General features: G+C 47.2%; 1 long non-coding RNA gene across 3 annotated transcripts; it reads left to right on the top strand.

Moving 5' to 3' along the window:
* The first annotated feature begins 8,576 nt into the window (after positions 1-8,576).
* On the top strand, positions 8,577-10,628 carry LOC135971679 (uncharacterized). Of its 3 annotated transcripts, none has more exons than XR_010587933.1 (3): positions 8,577-8,669; positions 9,538-9,891; positions 10,225-10,628. It is a non-coding gene; the product is annotated as an uncharacterized lncRNA (long non-coding RNA). The 3 variants fall into 3 exon arrangements; XR_010587934.1 differs by having other exon boundaries at positions 9,549-9,891; XR_012416230.1 differs by having other exon boundaries at positions 9,574-9,891.
* Positions 10,629-12,119: the final 1,491 nt, after the last annotated feature.

Genomic DNA, 12,119 nt, shown 5'->3' on the forward strand with positions numbered 1-12,119 from the left:
GTGTAGTGTCCTTGAAAGCCCTACATCTGTGCTTTTTTTTTTTTTTTCTTTGCCTCTCTTCAAGTGTCTCCATAGGATCCCTTACAGCTGCAAACCATCCATTAGAGTCTGCCTCAGTGATGCCACCATGGCCGTTTATCTGTTTAATCCCACACACCACTACTACATCACCTTAATTATTGTATTTTTATATTTTCATATTAGGTTACACTCATTTCTCTTTTTCAACATTGTTTTAAGAGACAGGGTCTCACTCTGTCACCCAGGCAGGAGTGCAGTGGGGCAATCACGGCTTGCTGCAGCCTCAAACTCCTGGGCTGAAACGATCCTCCTGCATCAGCCTCCTGAGTAGCTGGAACTACAGGAATGTGCCACCACGACCGGTTTTTCCAACTTTTAAAAACTGTATTTTTATCTTTATTTAAAAGATAAAATGTAAATAAAGGTAAACATTTTAAATTTTAAAACACAGAACTTTATTTTTATCTCATTTCATTTGCTCAGTATTCACACGTTCTCTTATCTCCCTCAGTCAACATTTCCAATGTAGAAATTTCTACATTTCCAATGTAGAAATCTGTTCCCCAGATATTCTACAGTATCTTTCTAAAGAGGTCCCTCCCCTCAGAGATTCACTGGACTTGTAAGTTACACTATCTTCAGATGAGGTTACTGTGTCTATTCCTTTCTGAGAGCTGTAACTTTTATGATTGTTTTATGTCTTGTTTAGTGACCAGAATCTCCAAAACACTAATGATGGTGACTGTGGCAGACCCTGTGAACTGCCTAACCTAACCTCCATCTCCCTTTCTTATTTAATTCCAGAGCCCCAGTTTTCAGCTGGGTACACTGCAACTCAGCGGTCTTTGCAGGTCTTCTCCAGGGAGGCTGGTAGCCACTGACTGACTGCTGCAGGAATATGAATGCCCAGTAGGTCCCTTGCCTGGAGTCCAGAAAAAATACGAACCAGGTGCAGTGACTCACACCTATAATCCCAGCACTTTGGGAGGCCAAGGCAGGCAGATTGCTTGAGCCCAGGAGTTTGAGACCAGCCTGGGCAACATGATCAAAACTCATCACTACAAAAGACACAAAAGTTATCTGAGTGTAGGCCGGGCGCGGTGGCTCAAGCCTGTAATCCCAGCACTTTGGGAGGCCGAGATGGGTGGATCACGAGGTCAGGAGATCGAGACTATCCTGGCTAACACGGTGAAACCCCGTCTCTACTAAAAAATACAAAAAACTAGCCGGGCGAGGTGGCGGGCGCCTGTAGTCCCAGCTACTCGGGAGGCTGAGGCAGGAGAATGGCATGAACCCGGGAGGCGGAGCTTGCAGTGAGCTGAGATCCAGCCACTGCACTCCAGCCTGGGCGACAGAGCGAGACTCCGTCTCAAAAAAAAAAAAAAAAAAAAAAAAAAAAGTTATCTGAGTGTAGTGGCAAGTGCCTGTAGTCCCAGCCACTCAGAAGGCTGAGGTAGGAGGATAGCATGAGCCCAGAGGTGGAGGCTGCAGTGAGCCGTGATCACACCACTGCACTCCAGCCCCTGTGACAGAGTGAGACTCTGTCTCCAGGAAAACAAAACCAAACCTGAGATCTAATTTCCTCCCCACAGCTCTCCATGGGGTCAGGCTGAGTCTGGGACTTGGGCTGAGATCCCACACTTGCTCGGCTTCTCCCCTTTGCCTGTCCTGTTTTCCTCAACCCCTTCCCGACATCTCTACCCGCACAGCACTTCTTAATCAATCACTCACCTGGGAATCACCGGGTCAGGGTTTGGTGTAAGTGAGGAGATGAGTCTCAAACTGAGACCTAAAGTGTGAGAAGTGGTCAGTCATGGGGAGAGCCACTGAGGGGCAGACGGAGGAGCTGGATTTCAGGGAAGAGTATGAGGAATGGGGATCTGGACAGAGGAAAGGGCACGTGCAAAGGCCCTGTGGTAGGAAAGAGCTTGCTAAACTTGAGGCTGAAAGTGCACGTTTTGTTTTGGAAATGGTGAGGGCCTTTCAAGTGGGAGGAAAAGCAGGTGAGGGTTGACATGTGAAGGGCTTTGAATGCAACCCTAACGTGCTTAGATTTTATCCTGCAGGTAGTGGGAAGCTGCGGGCAGATTCTGAGCCAAGGAGAAACAGAACACAGCAGTGGCAATGACGGTGTCCTGTACCATGCATGCACCCAGGGAGCTGAGTTCTAGAGTAAATCTCACAGAAAGGCAGCCTTGGAGCCTCCCTGGTCACTTCGCCATCCCTTGGGGGCTCTGGGAAGGGCTCTGGTGCCCCGGTGGGTGATGGGAGCCACTGGAGTTTTCCGCAGGGGAGAGGCTTGGCCAGATCAGCTCTTTAGAAAGAGCTGCAGGCAGTAACGCAGCGGACAGGTAGAGGACATCAAGATAGGGACAGCGAGACGGTAGGGGCAGGATAGGGGTGGCAATCGTTCTGGCACAAAGTCATATATATGGGCCTGACCTTGGTGGTCGTGGGTGGAGAGGGTAGAAAATTGCTGAGTAATTAGGAGATAAAATGGAAAACTCAGGGGGCTGGGGAGTATAATGGAAAGAATTTTAATTACAAAAGTAATATGCGAAAATGAAGTAATTAAAAAATGATACAATTGGCTCCAAGGCGAAGGCTTAGGAATAAGACGTTCTTGGAATGGCAAGGAAGTCCATCTCTCTGAGAGGCAGTTCCAGCACCTGTGAGCTGAAGATGTGCCTACACCCATAACAGTTGTTGGGAGGAAAAAAATGGGGAACAGAATTCATCATGTTCCCTCTCTCTTAGGATTTCAAGCTGAAAGGACTGAGCCAGGAAGGCGTGCTGTCATTTTTATCATTCTGCAAACCGAGTTGCTGGGGGCCCAAAAGCCTTGTGTTTAGAAGAAACGTGCTTGCCAGGTAAGCAGAGAACGGCAGAGCCGATCGCAGTCAGAGGCGTTAAGTGGTTTCTGAACGGTTGCAGCGTGATTAAATTAACCACTTAACCAAATTGCTTTCTATTGCCTTGATCAGATGCAATTGCAAGGAGATAAACGGGCTTAATGTGAAAAGCATGGCTGGCCTGCAAGACTAATGAATTAACTGTTCTCTCCCCGACGAGGCCTCCTGCCTGCTGGCACCCAGCTGGCTCACCAGTCCCCTCTCCTACCTGCCTATTCCCTGGACTGAGAGCACTCATGTCATGGAGATCATGGCACCAGGAGGATGGCCAGCATGGGGTCCCTCGGTGCATGCAGCCCTGGCATTTCCCCCTCCTTAGCATTTTCTCCCCACAGCTGACAGTGGTCAGGCGATTCTCTCAGGGAAAAAAAAAACAGCATGGTGGAGCAAAAAGAATTATCACTCAAAGCTTGGGCTCTGGGGCCAGCTCCCACTCCAGTTAGTCCTAGTCTTTACCAGCATGCGGCCTCAGGCAAGCAACTTAGTCACACACAGAGCTCCAGGACCTAAAGAACTTGTGCACCCCAAGAGCCTCACTGGATACTTTCCCACATCTCTTTGCACTTGTGCAAGCTCCCCTCAGCTCTGGGAGAGCGGATGTCTTATGGACCTCTGTGCCACCAGCTCTGACTTTAGGGTCTGGCAAACAGCAGGCTCTCAGGAAATGAGTTGTGCAAAATGATGGGTACATGGGAAAATGAATAGTTGGGAGAATGATTAGGTGGAAAAAATGGATAAATAAGAAATGGAGGATTAACAGATGAGTGGAAGGATAGGGGAAGTGATGGACTCATAGATGAACTGACAGAAGAAATGATGAACGTCTCATGGACAGAAGGATGCACGATGGAAAAATGGAGGGCAGGAAGAATAAAAGGATGGATGAATGGATAAGTAGATGGATGGAAGGAAGGGTAGATAGATGCACAGAGGGATGAATGATGTTTGGATGGATGGATGGAAGAAAGGATGAAAGGATGGATGGATGGATAAGTAGATGGATGGAAGGAAGGGTAGATAGATGCACAGAAGGATGAATGATGTTTGGATGGATGGATGGAAGAAAGGATGAAAGGATGGATGAATGGATAAGTAGATGGATGGAAGGAAGGGTAGATAGATGCACAGAAGGATGAATGATGTTTGGATGGATGGATGGAAGAAAGGATGAAAGGATGGATGGATGGATAAGTAGATGGATGGAAGGAAGGGTAGATAGATGCACAGAGGGATGAATGATGTTTGGATGGATGGATGGAAGAAAGGATGAAAGGATGGATGGATGGGTGGAAAGATGGATACCTTTGGATTCTGCTCCTCACACAGAGGTAGTGGTATGAGAGGTCAGCCCAGCTTTTGTTGTCTAAAGCCATCCAGCACCTGCCTAGAAGTGATCCAGTTGTCCTGAACTTAAGTCTCTCATGCCCATCTTATAATCATGGGTTAGACTAGGTGATCTCTAAGGTCTTCATATCAGTTCTTCCCCAGTGACACATTAATTCTCACTGGAGGGAGAATGATAACAGTTATCATTGTATCCAGTTTTACAGTTTGAAAGAATATACATGAGCATCATTTCATGTGAACCCCAAACAACCTCGTGAGAATTGCAAGGCAGTGATATTATTATCGTCCCCATTCCACAGATAGTACTGCATGGTATTTAGAACATGTACGCTGGAGCCAAGTGCCACGGATGAGCTCCCCAAACCTCTCCATGCTTCTGCTTCCTCATCCAAAACATGGGTAGAGCAATACTTGCATGAGGGCTATGTGAGGATTCATCAGATCATTCATTCACTCATCCACATAGGCGCCTACGACATGCTGTGCACTGTTCTAGGCACCAGAGGTGCAGCAGGAAGAAAAACTCATAACCCCTACCCTCATGGAGCTAATAGTCTAATGGAGGAAGACAATGATGTATAAATAGGTGGGAAGCTCTAAAGAGTGACAGCTGGTGATGTGTTCTCGAGAACGATGAGGCAGACAGGGCCTTACCTGGAAGGTTACATTCAAGTCCATACCTGAAGGAGGTGAAGGAATGAGCCAGGTATATATCTGAGACATTGCATTCCAGGCAGAAGGCATGATAAATGTGAATTCTGTGGTACAGAAGCAGAGCTGGCGTATTTGAGGAGTGGTATGGATGCAGTAGGGGAAGAAGATTGGAGATGACGTCAGAGAAGTAACAGCAGCAGGGGGTGCAGATCATGTATGGCCTTCAGGGCTACTATGAGGCCCTCAGATTCCACAGTGGGTGAGATAAGAAGCCTTGGGAAGGTTTGGCACAGGGAAGTGACACAATCTGAATTAAGTTTTAAAAGGACCACTCTGGCAGTTGGGTTAAGAAGAGACAGGAGGGGTGGAGGACAACAGCGGAGTGAACCGTTAGCAGACAAGAGCTGGATGGCTTGAATCAGAGTGGTAGCCATGGAGGTGGAGAGAAGTGGGTGGATTCTGAATATGTTTTGAAGGTAGAGCCATGGGGATACTGAGGAGTTGGATGTGGGTGAGAGAGAGAAAGAAGTCAAGGACGGCTCCATGATCTTTGGCCTGAGTACCTGGAAGGATGGAGTTGCTGATTCTTCAGATGGGGAGAGTTGCAAGGATCACATTTGGAAGGGAAGGTAAGGCATTTGCCATGAAATGAATGGGATCATTAAGGGAGTTATAACAGAGGCAGAGTCCTATGTCTGAGGTTGGGGAGATATGGAGGAGCCAGCTATGGAGCATGAGAAGGAGCCATCATTGGGGTAGAAAGAAAGCCAAGAGAGCAAGGTTCCTGGAAGCTGGGAGAAGAATGTGTTTCCAAAAAAAGTACATGTGTCCAATGTTGCCAAGGTCAAGTAAGCTGATGACTGAGACTGGCCACTAGATTTAGCAATGTAGAGGTCATTGGCAATTTCCTTCAGCAGAGTTTTGGTGGAGTAGTGAAAGTCCGATTGGAGGGGGTGCTAGAGAGCATGGGAGAAGAGGAAACAGACTGGTATAGTGGATCACTCTTGTGGGAGTCTTTCTTATAAAGAAAGGGAGGTGAAGTAGAATCAAGGGAGTTTCTTGCTTTGTTTTTTTGTTTTGTTTTGTTTTGTTTTGTTTTGTTTTGTTTTTAGATGGGAGAAATTACATGTTCATATATTGAGGGGAACAATGGAATCTACCCATTCATTCATTCATCCACCAATCCATCCATCCACCCAAGCATCCATCCATCCATTCATCCATCCATCCATCTATCCATCCATCCATCCATTCATTCAACCATTCGTCTATCCATCCTACCAGCACTTTCTGGGCACCTCTATGTGCAGGCCCTGAGCTTGGAGCTGGGGTGAATAAGCCATCTGCCTCACAGAACTCACAAGCTAAGAGTCAGACAAAGACAAATCAATACTATTAATGGCAGAGTGTGATGAGTGCTGTGGTCAACGGGTGTGCAAAGGATTATGGGAGCACAGAGTATAGGGTGCCTGGAGAAACTAAGGCTTCACCATGGAGGTTGATCTTTGGGTCTTAAAAAAAGAAGAGTTTGTTTTGTAGACAAGAGGAGTGGCATTATGGAGAGATAAATGTTTATGCAAAAGAAAAGATGCATGGAACTGGGGAGGGCTTAGCTTGGAGCCAGGTTCAGAAGGCCTTCTATTCCTTTCTGCAGACATAAGGAAGCCCATGGAAGATCTCAGGCAAGAGATTGATATAACCAAGCATGACTTTTAGGAACAGGGGCCATCCTGGAGGATAAGCTCAGGTGTGGAGAGGAGGGCATGGTCAGGCTCTAGATGGTAGCTGAAGTCACGAGCATGAATGAGATCACCCAGAAGGACGAATGAGAACACCCAGAAGTAAGGTATAGAATGTGAGGCCAAGAGGGAGCCTGAGGGAACACCAGCCTAGAAAGAGAGAGCGAAGAGAGGATCAGTCAAAAGAGCTGGGCCCCTCTACTGCCTCCAACTCTGGTCCATGCCCTGTCGTCCCTCCCTCTCAGTGAACTGGCTCAACCTTCCCACTTCCTGGGGTTCTAGGAGGCATCTGGCCCAGCCTCCACTACTGCAGGACATCCCTCCTCAGCACCCAGCTTCAGCCTGGACACTCCCAGGGACTGGAGAGAAGAACTCCCTAGTTGGAAGCTTTCTGGTTGTCCTTCAGGGGAAGTCTTGGCCTCCCTTCCTCCTACTACTCCTCTGCTCAACCCCAGCCTGGCCCTGGCTGCCTGTGATGGTTTCAACATATGACCCAAAAAGTCATGTTGAAACCTAATCATTGGTGCGATGATATTAGGAGGTAGGCCCTTTGGGGGGTAATTAGGTCATAGGGGCAGGGGATTAGTGCTCTTATAAGAGAGGCCCCAGAGAGCTGCCTTGCCCCTTCCACCATGTGAAGACACTGTGAGAATATAGCCGTCTATAAACCAAAAGCAGGCCCTCACCAGACAGTGAGGATCTACTGGCACCTTGATCTTGGACTTCCCAGCCCCCAGAACTATGAGAAATAAATGTGAGTTGTTTATGCCACCCAGTCTAAGGCATTCTGTTATATCAGCCCAAATGAACAACAGCACTATCCATGCAGTCTCAACCCCCAGTGGGCCCTGGAGAGGCAGTTCCCCTGGCCCTCAGAGTTGGAATTCTCCATTTGAAAAAGAAATGACATTACTGTTTTTGCAGATTGAAAAAGTAACACGGGCTTGCTTTATTTTAAAAATTAAATAGTAGAGAAAGATAGAAAGATAATTGAAATTTGCAATCCCCTTCCAGAGTGAAAATCACTGTTTCTGTTTGCCATGTGTACCCTTGCAGAATGTTTTTAAGTAACAGGCACATGCACGCAGACGCACATCTTGTTAAATGAAAACAGCAACACACGCTGCACGCTGTTCTATAACCCGCCCGTGTCTTTCACTTACATTATGAGAATGTTCCCCTGTCAGTACACTCAGATCTCTATCATTATTTTATCAGCTGCAGAATATTCTGTTGTAAGAAAGGGCCTTCCTTTAATCACACCTCTCTGATAGATATTGTGGTTCAAAAACCTTCTTATTATAAATAGTGCTCTGTATACATCCTTGCTCATAAATCTTTGAGCAATAAAATTGGACTGCTTAAACTTGGGGGTTAATGTAGCCCTCTGGCTCACGTCATAAAGGAAATTGATTCTTATTTTCAAAGTCAATGGTGAGTAAATGAACAATGGTTGCCAGGCAACCTGTGAGCAGGGATTGAGTAGAGACTAAAGCAAACAGCAGCCTCCACCCCCCATCCCAGGAACCCAGAGCCTCTCAGGCCTTGTGCTTCCAGGTAATGACCCTCCCACCACAGCTCCACTGGACAGAACCGCCCCAGCTTCCTCCACCCAAACTCCTGCACCCACCACCCAGAGAAATGGAAGTCAAGGACTCAGCAGTCCAAGGCAGCCCTTCTGAAGCAACTTCAGTGGCTCAGCAAATGTTTGTTGAGAACCTCCTATGTGCCTGGCTGGAGCAGGGTGTGGCTGTAGAGCTGCACATCACAGTCCGTATCCAGGTCAGCCCTGAATCTCAGGCACTGGAAGCTCAGGGTTAGGAATCTGGGGATGATATCCTGTAGCATCTATAGTGTAAATCAGCAGTTTTCAATGTATTCACTGTTTCTCTTTCTGCCTCAGGTTACCCTGATGGGCAGGACACACTCCCATCAGTAAGAGGACATCAAAAGGGCAGGTGTGGGGGTGGACAGGAAGATCAGAATCTCTGAAAGGGCAGGTGTTTGATAAAAGTCCCTTCCCTGTCCCCACAGCCTGGGACTCGTGGCACCCTGGGGGAGGGCTGTGCCTTCAGGACTCGCCTTAGACCAGGAGGAGCCATGGAAGGATTTTTCTGGAGAGGAGGAGTGGAGGTAAATCTACATTTCAGCACCTCTCCCTCCACACAGTGGACGGATTGAGGGGTGATTGATTGGCAGGGGAGGTGCTCTAGTTTCCGTCAGGAAAGGAAACCCTACAGCCTGTGTGAGCTCTAGGCATTGTGTGGGAAAGAGCAGAGAGAGCCAAGAGGCTCCCAGGGGGAGTGGACGGCATCCAGTGAAAGGGGAGACACGGAGGGAGGGGACAAGGACTCTCCTGCAGCCCTAGGGGAAGGAAGCCAGTTACCAGAGCCAGGTTCCAATCCTGCCTCAGCTACTACATCCCTCCCTGCCCTTCCTCTCTTAAAGCTTAACAATCGTAATCACACAAAAGTCATCCTCAGTCTCAGGTGTGGGCTGGGACTACACGTTTTCTCATTCAACACTGAAACCACCACCTTTGCAAAGATGATGACAGTGAGAGAGTCCAGCATGGCTGACTCCTTCTTGCTTCCAGCCCCACAGGCTGGCTGTCCTCACCTTTTCCTGAATGTGGGCCAAGCAAACCTGGGGAGGAACTTACTTTACAGTTTAACTTTGAAGCAAGGATGATAATAGTCCTTCCCTAAAACTAACCCCTGAAACCACCTTTATAAAACTAATGAAAGCCTACTAGATTACAAATGTGGGAAGGGTCTGAATTCTGCTAAAATATGGGCATAGTTAAATGATAACCAGTCATTGCTCCACATCACTATTGTAGAACCTAAGATTGGTCTTTTGAGATGTTTTTCAGACTTTTGCATTGTGGCAACCTACAGACTCCACCTGGACCCACGATTCATGACTCAACTGGTACACCCAGAAGCTGACTCAGAGCAAAAGGACCATTTTCCACACCCCTAGGATTTCATGTCCAACCAATCAGTATTCCCCATTCTCTAGGTTTTTATTCTTAAAAACCTTAGCCTCTGAGCTTTTAGGGAGATTTATTTAAGTAATACACTCCTGTCTTCCACTTAGCTGGTTCTGTATGTATTAAACTCTTTCTCTACTGCCATACCGCTGTCTCAGTAAATTAGCTCTATCTATGCAGTGGGCAAGAAGAACTGGTTGGGTGGTTAAAACACTAGAAATAGGCATTGTTTTTTGTTTGCGTTTTGTTTTGTTTTTGTTTTTGTTTGAGATGGAGTCTTGCTCAGTTGCCCAGGCTGGAGTGCAGTGGCATGATCTCCGCTCACGCCAAGCTTCGCCTCCCAGGTTCATGCCATTCTCCTGCCTCAGCCTCCCGAGTAGCTGGGACTACAGGTGCCTGCCACCACGCCCGGCTAATTTTTTGTATTTTTCATAGAGACAAGGTTTCATCATGATAGCCAGGATGGTCTTGATCTCCTGACCTCGTGATCCACCTGCCTCAGCTTCCCAAAGTGCTGGGATTACAGACGTGAACCACCACACCTGGCCAGAGATAGGCATTGTTAAACAAAACAATGGACTAAGCCCCTGCACTAGACCCCAATAGCACAGACAAAATCAAAATGGAGTCCCTCATTCTAAATGCCACATAATCGAACTGAAACTCTAAGGAAGCAGATAAATCCAAAACAGACCATTTTTTTTTCTCCTGAAAACAGTAAATTTCAGTCTACCAGAGTCAACCTAATAAGAAAATTCCCTCTTCTTTGACCTTTATGAGAAAGTAACCTGAAGTAACCTGACATTAATGAATCCGTTTCTCTTCTGCTGTTCTGTTTCCTTATTCCCACCTTACAAAGCTCACTGCTCTGCTTTGCCTCGTGAGAGCACTCATTCTATTTTGTAGAGTAGAGGCAGCCTTTATTCATGAATTATGAATAAAAGACAATTGGATCTATAACTAAGTTTGCTGTAATTTTATCTTTTGACAGCACTATTGATAAGGTTTGGATGTTTGTCCCTTCCAAATCTCATATTGAAATGTAATCCCCCAGTGTTGAAGTTGGGGCCAAGTAGGAGTGGTATGGGTCATAGGAGCAGATCCCTCATGAATGGCTTGATGCCCTCCCCTACAGGAATGAGTAGTTCTCACTCTATTATTCACATAAGAGCTGGTTATTTATAAGAGGCCCGGCATTTCTCTTGCTCTCTCACTATGTGACACGCTGGTTCCCCTCCTCTTCTGCCATGATTAGATACTTCCTGAAGCCCTCACCAGAGGCAGATGCTGGCATCAAGCTTCTGGTGCCATGCTCGTACAGTCTGCAGAATCACGAGCCAAATAAATCTCTTTTCTTTAGAAATGACCCAGCCTCAGACATTCCTTTATAGCAACACAAAATGTACTAAAACAACTATTATTGCCCCTGTTTTACAGATGTGGAAACTGAGAATCAGGATATTTTGTTGTCTTAGCCAAGCAAACATAGCAAGTATTGGGGTGGAGATTTGAGGCCACCTGTTTCAGTGTCTGTGCTCTTTCCTACACCACTTTTTAAAGATGAGATTTTTTAAAGTGGCTCTAGTTCCTGTATACTTGCTGTTGGGAATAGCTGTATTAGGAAGAGGAGCTTTGGACCATGTCCTGCCACATATGGCTTCAGCCCTGCCTCTCTGGCCCACAGCCTGTCACCCCGTCAGAGAAGGAAATCAAAGAATCCACCAAAGTTACAGTAATGCTCCCTAGATGGCCAAAGAGAGAAGTGGACAAGAGTCCATTGCCATGGTGTCCAGCTTAGACTGGTGGGCTGGAGGCTGTTCTCGGGGTCCTACCAGCCCCACAGCTCTGGAGGAAGAGTTGGGGCAGCCGCTCACAGGAGTGGGAGAGACAGCCAGAGAGGGCTAGCTCATGCAGGCAGGGGTGGTGGGTGAGCCTTTCTCTCCAGGATGTCAGGGGTGTTAGGAAGGTGCCCAAGTCATTACCACGAGGTAGTCTAGAGTCTGCACCCCCCAAGATGTCCCCAGTCATCCTCACCTCCTGGTATTCATGCCATGGTTCAGTCCTCACCCACACTGAATAGAGCTGACTGATGTGACCAATAGGATATTATGGAAATGATGGTAAATGACTTCTGAGGCCAGGTTGTAAAAGACATTACAGTTTCCAGCTGGCACTCTTTTGGATTATTCTCTCTGGGGGAAGCCAACCACCATGTCAGGAGGATGCTCAAGCAGCCCATGGAGACACCCATAAAGTAGGAGACTGAAGCCTCCAACCAACAGCCAGCACAAATTATTTTTTGGAGACAGGATCTCACTTTGTCTCCCAGACAGAGTGCAGTGGTGCAGTCATGGCTCACTGCATCCTCAACCTCCCAGGCTTGAGAGATCCTCCCTCTTCAGCCTCCTAAGTAGCTGGGACCACAGGCATGTGCCACCATGCCCAGCTGAT

The sequence above is a fragment of the Macaca fascicularis genome, chromosome 7 (genome assembly GCF_037993035.2).
Source record: "Macaca fascicularis isolate 582-1 chromosome 7, T2T-MFA8v1.1".
NCBI classification, from domain to species: domain Eukaryota; kingdom Metazoa; phylum Chordata; class Mammalia; order Primates; family Cercopithecidae; genus Macaca; species Macaca fascicularis.